The following is a 7,355-nucleotide window of genomic DNA, read 5'->3' as shown; positions in this document are numbered from 1 at the left end:
CTCATAGAGATACTTCATGACTAAAAGAGAACATATCAACTTTGTTTCGATGATTTCACATAGTCGAAACTTAGTGTATTCATCAAGTAGTTTATAAAGATACAAGAAAACTCCTACAATATTCCACAGCCGCACTCCCAACAAAGATTTGGCAATTAAACACAAGTTCAATTAAGAACTCTCCCCCATAAAATGTCATTCCTGAAAGAACAACAAGAGCGACCTTACTTTTACAAGAAAAGAAAGATTTCTTTGAACATTAACAAATCACATGAAACATGAATTTGTATCCAGAAAACTCAATTAAATTAACCACAAAAGAACCCATGATTAATTTAATCGGAAATGCTCAACATAAGAGAACTTACGGGCCGCACAGTACTTTCACATAGAAGTGGATCAGGGAAAGACCAATACTACGGAATATTCAAAGATTCATTCCACTTTCATCAATATTTGCATAAAGACATATAATAGACTAAATCTTTGCAATCAAAAGTTCATCCTATCTTCCATCAATTTTTGCATAATGACATAATAGGCTTAACTTTTGACATATATGGGACAATCATAGTTCACGGATGCAAACACACATATCCCATAATAATTTTTGCAATATATAAAACCAATAAAGATTAATAATGCGAAATCATCTTCCAAATTAATTTTAGAATTTAAATAAATAAAATCTAAAAACATTGCAAGATGAAAATCGTCGGCAATAACTATGTGTACTCACAATAACTGCTATTCCAAACCCTAGTTATCCTTCTTAAAATATAAGAATAAATTCTCATAAGAAGTTTCCTAGATAAAATAAATTTAAGAAAGAACCAAAAATCATTTCACTTACTTTGAAGACTCTTCTCATATTCCCTATAATCATCAAGTTCATCTTCGATTAAATCAATCCTGGATTCAAGGTTATCCATCTTGTCTTCAAGTCTTTTGATGGAGGATTCTAGTTCACTCTTCAAAGAAGGTACTTGCTCCAAGAAAATATTTATGGTTAATGAGAGTTTATCAAAATGAGAAACAGTAGGATTTCCATCATAGGATGAATCATGTCAGAAGAACCAAAACTAACTTTCTTAGAGGGAAAGAGAACATTCCATACATCATCCTCTCTACTGGAAAGACTTGAAGAGGACATGATAGAGAAGGTAAATGAAATGCTTGCTTAAGGGAAATAAATCTCTTAAAAAGAAGAAGAGATGAATCCCAAAAAGAGCTTTGACAGAAACCCTAGGGAGATTCACGAACAAGTCAGCACAAATCTTTTCACATCCCTCTTGGAGATTATTGTTCTTGTCCAAGGGAAAATAGACAAGAACAATCTTAAAACTTACAATGAGTAATTTCTCCTAACTAAAGAAGGATCAGGAGGTTTCACAAGAGAGTAAGATGATTTTGTTAAAACTTGTTTTAGATTCCTCTTTGTGGATTGAGAATCCGAAGAGGATATTTTTCTTCCCTTTATTTATCTGAACAGACTGTTCATCGATTTTTGCATACTATGAATGGTCCCGAAAATCTCTTTAGAAATGACATAGATTTCTAATGAGATTTCTTTTTCTTCTTCTGAAAACGTGTTTTAGAAGAAGTTTTTTTAAGAACCTTTATGCAATCCGTTTCTGGGTAATCCTGGTTTTTATTCAAGGTATACTCACGATATGCTGTGAAGTTAACCATGTCTTTCTCATCATGAGAGAGATTGGAACATGACAAAATCACAGGAGTAATATGCTGATTTGGTTTGCTAGAACTTATCGAAGAGAATCGATCTTTCCTTTTAACATCACAAATGCGAGAAGTCGCATTTTCTTGTCTTAATGTTTTTAGTTGACATTCCAAATTTTCAATCCTTTTAATCCAAACTTCCTTTTCCAGTTGAAATTTTCTCTTAATCAAGTAGAGATGTTTGGTCAAGAGATCAAATTTTTCTTCTGGAGAAGTTTGATTGTTTATCATGGAATAATCAGAGCTGTCGGAAGAATAAGGGTTATTATCACCAAAATAAGTGAGAGAACTTTCACAGACTTCTTCCTCCGGACAGTAGTCAAGAGTTTCCATCCATGCTTTGGTTACCTCACTCTTTTCCTTATCAGGAACACCAGAAATGTGATGATCACATTTGTAGTACATGGAATAAGTTTCATTATCATAGTTTTTGTGAACTTTCTTATCCATTACATTGATTGAGGAAGATTTTTTACGAGACTTTCTTTTCTTCTCCTAAGAGTTTTCTTTAACTGTTGTACACACATTGAAAGAGTAGAATTAACGCAATTCTCATCCTTCAGATCAATCAATTTTGGACACAAAGAACTTACATCAGAAGTAGCAACTGAATTGCAACTCATTCAAAGTTTTTCTCTTTTACTAAGTTCAAGATCAATTTTTTTTTAGTTTTCCTACCAGAGAATTTCTGGATAGAGTATCAAGGTTATTTCCTTCGACGATGGCATGTTTCTTAGATTCTTATCAGGCTGACAACGATATGAGAATTTTCATCACAATGCCATTTTCAAGAATAGTCTTACCCAATGCAAAAGATGCATTAACAATTTCAGACACTTTGTGATTGAACTCATCAAATGAATCTTCATCATCCATATATGAAGGTTTTCCCAATCAGAATTTAGGTTTTGAAGCCTAGGTTCCTTTTCAGAAGAATCCCCTTCGAATACAGTTTCTAAGATATCCTACGCATCTTTAGACCGAGTGCACGTAGTCAAATGGTGCTGAAGATCTGGGGTAATGGCATGTATGATAGCATTTAAACCGTCAGAATTTTGCTTTGCAGCGATGATACGTGTCGTAGGCACAACAAATTAATCGAGATATTTCCCACTAATTAACTGGTAGTATAACGGTAGTAAGAGATCGTTCCCACAGAGAGATGTGTAATTGATATGTTATTTAGATAGCAAAACAAAGTAAAAGACAAAGGGGGGATTGTTTAAAAGTGAAATAAAAAGAAACAAATAATAAAAAGATCAAGGAATCCTTCGCCGTTACCAAGCGATAACTGGATTAGTATACTTATCTATCTTCATTAGAACCATTCATCATCAATCGTAGGAAAGCAGCTGGCGCAGTGCTATCCCCAAAGTCCCTTGTGTAACCGGATACCGAAGCGCTCGCATATCAAGTTCTATCTAACCGAACCACCAAGTAGTAGCGCACTCAAGGTGTAACCCAGCAGAAGCTTTAAGTTATGTGAACTTAGGTTGATCCTAGCAGTTAGACTCTTAGCGCAAGGTCCACTTACTAGTGTTATCTTCACACACGATTGCTCCACAGAATCCCTCTGCGAGGTCTCACGTTCTCTACTTGTGTAAGGATTATTTAACAATTACACGGATATCCTAACTCTTTACTAGCAATCGAATGATCAATAGATTAATCTAATTGTACACTTGAACAATCTAGAAATCAATCATAAACCCTAATTATAGTGAAAACAAACGATAAGATGATAAAACTATGAATAGATTTGTATAATAATGTAGCTTCACGCTAGAACATTGAATTCATTCTCAATCAACAAAAGTTTAGCTTCTCATGATTACACAATTACCCAGATTCCCCCTAAAGGGGTAAACCCTATAATATTTTATGAAGAACAAAAGTATAATATGAGATGTGATATGTAGAGATCCCCTCTAATTGTTGTGGAAGTCCTCTTATATAGTTTCCATGATATCTAGGTATTAGAATCCATCCGGGACCAAGTTTCCTTGATTTGGAAGTCAAAATACGTCAAAAGGGACTCCATAGGTTTGTCTCAGTCGGCATTGTCGAATACCCCAAAGCAATGCCGAAAGTCAGGGTCGAAAATACACCTTTTCTTCCCGAAATATGGCCACTTTCGGTATTGCTTTAGCAATGCCGAAAGTTGTGTAGTAGATTGCCGTTTTTCGTCTCGACTATTTTGGCCGTAATTTCTTCGTCCGAATTCGGAATGACCTCATTCTTTCGCCGTTCTCTTCATAATTGAATTCTCTTAAATAAGGTGATAATAAATCCTTAATTTGGATGAGTTGAACTTGTTCTTTTAGTCCTTCTTATGTTTTCAACCTTCTTTGCTCCTTTTCATCGCACTTCTTATACTTCTTTCGGCTTTAGACACTTGGACCTTTGGAGAAGTTCACTTTATATCTCTTTTGCAGCTCTTTTCACTCTTCTTGGGATGATTCACCTGATATGACACATAAACTAGAAAATAATCATAATAACGAGTAATATGCAAGAATTATAGCTAAAACAAGGATGGAATTGACATTCTAAACATGTAAATTAAGCACTTATCAAGCGAGAATTTCATTAGGTTCAAATCTACCAATATCCTTTGCAAGAGAGACACCGTCTGCTGTAGTCAATGGAGGATTGTAGCCATTAACAACATAAACCCATGATTGAAAATCATGTGCTTGAAGAAATGCACACATGACAATTTTCCACCACAAGTAATTTGAGCCATCGAAGACTGGTGGTACGTTTATTGAGATAACACGTCTGTCCATAGAGTCAGATCGCTACAAACACAGACTTATGAGGTCTTAAATGTGTTTGCCTGCTCTGATATATACCAATTGAAAAAGCGGGGGTCTAACAACCACACCCAATATTTCGCTTAGAAATCTGTATGGACTAACTCCAATATACTTTCAAGAGAATCAACTAGACAGTCAGACTCAATCTTAATAAAAGTATATCCAAGAATTATATCTCAATTTCTTAATTCAATCTGCAATCAAAAAAATAGGAATTTGCCACCCCAGTTGAATATAAAAAATAACTTGGACGGTATCAAAAACCAATATCCAAGTGTCAATCAATTTAATTAACAACCAAAGGTTGGATTCACAATTGATTGAACTTACGCACAACCTATGATATTTCAATTATATAAACAAATATAATGCGGAAAAGAAATAACACAGACACCAGAAATTTTGTTAATGATGAAACCGCTAATGCATAAAAACCTTGGGACCTAGTCCATATTTGAACACCACACTGTATTAAGCCGCTACAGATACTAGCCTACTCCAAGTTAACTTCAGACTGGAATGTAGTTGAGCCCTAACCATGTCTCACACTGATCAAGGTACAGTCGCGTTCCTTATGCCTCTAGAACCACGCCGTATTCTGCGCACTTGATTCCCTTAGCTGATCTCACCCACAACTAAGAGTTGCTACCATCCAAAGTCGAAGACTTGATAAACCAATCTGCCTCACACAGAAAAGTCTATTGAATAGATAAATCTGTCTTCCAAAGATATACCTATGAGTTTTGTTCCGTCTTTTGATAAATCAAGGTGAACATGAACCAATTGATACGCCGGACTTATATTCCCGAAGAACACCCTAGTAATATCAATCACCTCACAATAATCTTAATCGTATGGTAGCGAAAGAAGATATTGTGGAATTACAAACGATGAGATGAAGATGTTTGTGACCAGTTTTTATTTTGCCTATCGGAGATTAAATCTCGAGCAAATCTTAGAGAAGATAGTCCTCAACACGATAGAAAACAGCAAGACCAGAACCCGCAACTACAGAGAAAATAGTTGGGTCTGGCTTCACAATCCCAATGAAGTCTTTAAGTCGTTAACCTACTGGGTTTTGGAAAACCTAAGGTTAAAGGAGAATCGACTCTAGTCGCAACTATTATCACACATGAGGTTTGGGGATTAGGTTTCCCAGTTTCTAGAGTTCTCCCTTATATAGTCTTCAAATCAGGGTTTGCAATCAATGTTACCTTGATAAGAAAGCATTTAATATTTACCGTTAGATGAAAACTTGATTAGACTCAAGCTAATATCTTTCAACCGTTAGATCGAACTTAGCTTGTTACACACAAATGAAAAGTGACTTCATTTAGATATGAGTGACCGTAACTAAACGTGTACACCTTTGTTGGATCAACAATTGTTAATCGAAGTTAGCCATATGAACACTTTCATATCAACCTTGTTCATCTTAACCATAACTAGTTCAAATGACTCAAATGAAACTAGTTCTAGAGTTGTTCAATTGTTTATATTCTCATAGAAGTATACAAGAAACAATTGAAGCAAAATCGGTTTTGATTCACTCGAATCAATTCATGAACATTATAGCCACGGTTTCCAAAATATTGCATTCCTTATTATATAAAAAATATATTAGTTCATGAACAACCCGATTTTAGAACATAACCTACTCAAGTATGCATACGGGTACGCATACCTCAGCGGCTGGACTAAGTTTGGGTTCGCCAGTATGCAAACGGGTACGCACACCTTCCAAACCCAGTTGAATTTCCGGAACTTGAAACTCACGCCAGTACGCATACCGGTATGCATACTAAGTTCCCGGACTTTCATTAACCAACTAGTACGCTTGCGGGTATGCATACTATGGTTCCCGGACTTGGAATAACTTGCAATAGTTAGCATACAAGTATGCATACTGTGCTATATCCAATCATGGTTATTTGTTCTAAACTCCCATTTCAATCATTGAAATATTCTTAGAAGACGACAATAGATGTCTCACACAAACTACTAGCTTCAAAGCAATTTTCAAGTGATCGAATGATCAATACGAAACATTCCGAGTCTACATCAAATGAATGTCTCACACAAATCATGTAAGATGTTACAAGGCGATTTTCACATGATCATGTTTTGACTTCGTCAAGCGTATAAGATGAACTTGGTTAAAGCGAAAGCTTACCAAAACATATTTCGAGAAATATGTAAGCGAGTTAAACTCAGCTCAAAATATCAAATGTGTATAATCGAAGTCTATATAGCTATACGACTTTTGTCTCAAATAGGAGATAGAGCAGATAGACTTTTGAGTGATATATGAGCTCAAGTCTCCACATACCTTTTGTTGATGAAGTTCCACAAGCTCCCTTAGTAGTTCTTCGTCTTCAATCAATGAAATCCGTGAAGTCTAATGCTCAACAACACTTTCTATCCTAATCCGAGACTTAGTTATAAGTAGACTAGAAATCAAGACCTATAGTTTTGGCAACCAAACTTGACAACAAGATTAAGATAGCAACGCTTGCGAGTTCGACAGAGCAGTGCTCTAACACATACCCTAAGGTTCTGAGTTCTTGAAGGGGGGGAGGTATGCATACCCAACACTCGTACCCCAAGGGCATGAGTTCGTGAATGGTTATGGGTACACATACCCTGTACGCATACTCTAGCAGCCTGAGTTCACGAACTGGTTCATATGTATGCGTACCCCTATGCATACCTACCCAGTACGAACTAAATATATGCCCATAAACAATTTTCAAAAATGAAGACTAATGATCACTTAAGGATGACTGAAAAACGATC

This window comes from Papaver somniferum, chromosome 1 (assembly GCF_003573695.1).
Source record: "Papaver somniferum cultivar HN1 chromosome 1, ASM357369v1, whole genome shotgun sequence".
Lineage (NCBI taxonomy): Eukaryota > Viridiplantae > Streptophyta > Magnoliopsida > Ranunculales > Papaveraceae > Papaver > Papaver somniferum.
This window is presented reverse-complemented; position numbering follows the sequence as displayed.